Source organism: Cynara cardunculus (assembly GCF_001531365.2).
Source record: "Cynara cardunculus var. scolymus isolate 2C chromosome LG 1, CcrdV1, whole genome shotgun sequence".
In the NCBI taxonomy this organism is placed as follows: domain Eukaryota; kingdom Viridiplantae; phylum Streptophyta; class Magnoliopsida; order Asterales; family Asteraceae; genus Cynara; species Cynara cardunculus.
In genome coordinates this window covers 6,358,914-6,361,311 of record NC_037528.1, presented here as the reverse complement: position 1 = coordinate 6,361,311, position 2,398 = coordinate 6,358,914, and positions in this window count along the sequence as shown.

Genomic DNA, 2,398 nt, shown 5'->3' with positions numbered 1-2,398 from the left:
AAGATAATAATTAAGTATTCTATTAAAATTCAATGATTATCTTAATTATATTTTATATTTTTTATATTTAAAATGAGATATTTATCTTGTATTTGATTATGTTTATCTGCAGTTAGTTACACGAWTTCATATATGAAGTTTTAATAAGTTGTACTTATGCACAATCTACTTGTAATATTGAGTTTTAAACAACATGCATTAATAAACAGTATTTTATGCATAAAAAGTGGTTTTTAAAAGTTTATGTCAAATGCTTTATAATATAGTGTGTGTGTGTGTGTGTGTGTGTGTATATATATATATATATATAGTAGAAGGATACTCGCGCTATGCAACGATATATTTCTTGATTTTAATGTTTCGTTTTATATTTTGGCTCTATCGATGTTATAATACGATTTTATGTGGTTTTGAGAAAAATATTTTTTTCAATGAAATATAAATTTGAAGATATTAAAAAAATCGATATTAATATCAAATTAATTATTTAAAAATTCTCGTTTTTTGGGTAATTTGTTAAATCAATTTTTATTATAATTTAATTGAAGTTCAATAACGAACTAATTTATTTTTGGTTTGATAAATTATTTTTTAAGATAATAATTAAGTATTTTGTTAGATATCAATTATTATTTTAATTATATTTTATATTTTTATAGTTAAAAAGATGTTTATCATGTATTTGATTATGTTTATCTGCAATTAGTTGCACGAATTCAAACATGAAGCTTTAATAAAATGTACTCATGCATATTCTACTTGTAATCTTGAATTTTAAGTAATATGCATCAATAAACAATACTTTTATGCATAAAAAATGTTTTAAGAGTTTTTGTCAAATGTTTTATAATATAGTGTGTATATATATATATATATATATATATACCTACTAGAATGGTACTCACACAATGCAGCGAGATATATCTCGATTTTAATGTTTCGTTTTATTTTTTTGGTATCTGACGATATTATAATATGAATTTATGTTGTTTTGAGCAAACAATATGCTTTTTTTAAATATAAAATTGAAAATATCAAAAAAAATAAAAAATATATAAAAGTTCTTATTTTTTGTGTAATTTTTTAATTCAATTTTTTTTATTATAATTTAATTTAGATTAAATGATGAAGTAATTTGTTTTTGGTTTAATAATATAATTTTTATAAAGATAATAACTAAGTATTTTGTTAGAACTCAATAATTATATTTTTTATATATTTAAAATGAGAATTTTATTATGTACTTGATTATATTTATCTATAGTTAGTTACACGAATTCAAATATGAAACTTAATCAGTTGTTCTTATGCACAATTTACTTGTAATCTTGAATTTTAAGTTTTATATATATATATATATATATATAGATATATATCAATAAACAGTACTTTATATATAAAAGATGATTTTTAGAAATTTTTATCAAATAATTTACAATATAGTATAAAGAGAGAGAGGGATGGAATTCAAATGAAAATGAAAATAATGATCAAATAAAAGCGGTGAAATTAAATGTGATTTGACCATTCATATTTTCTCTTTTTTATCATGTTCTTTGTTTGATGGGCATATATATATATATACATATTCTATTCTAATTATTTAATTTTTTTTATATAAATTGATGATTTTTACATATAAATGGCCGATCAAGAGGCATATTTTAGCGATGAAGCCTTTTAGTTTTGGAAAATATTGTGAGATAACCCAAACAATATCAATCCCAAACAATACACCCGTCTACAATTTTCCTCTTATAACTTATTTATATAATAACAACACATCTCTCATTCTTTAATATATTCACCATTATTTATTTATATATATATATATATATATAATATTATATATTATATCGACAATATAATATATTAATACGGACATATTATGTGGATATATAAATATTATAATATGTAGATATATAAATATTATCTTTTAAATATAGAAATATTAATAGATACGTTCATATATTATACAATACTAAAAGGATTTTCGCACAATTCAACAAGATACATATTCATTGTAATGTTTTTTATTTTATTTTTTGTCTCTGTTAATATAATACAGCTTATGTGGTTTTAGAAAAGACAATTTTTTACTTTTGAATAGAAATAAATTTAAAAATATCATAAAATTTGAAAAAGTACATGGATATTAATGTCAAATTAATCATTTAAAAACTCTATTTTTTTACAATTTCTTTAATTCAATTTTATTATAACTTAATTTAGGTTTAATAGCGTGGTAATTTATTTTTGACTTAAAAATACTAGAAGGGTACTCGCGCAATGCAGCGAGATACATCTCGATTTTAATGTTCTATTTTATTATTTGTCTTCATCGATGTTATAATTCGATTTTATGTGTTTTTAAGAAAGCAATAATGATTTTATTTTT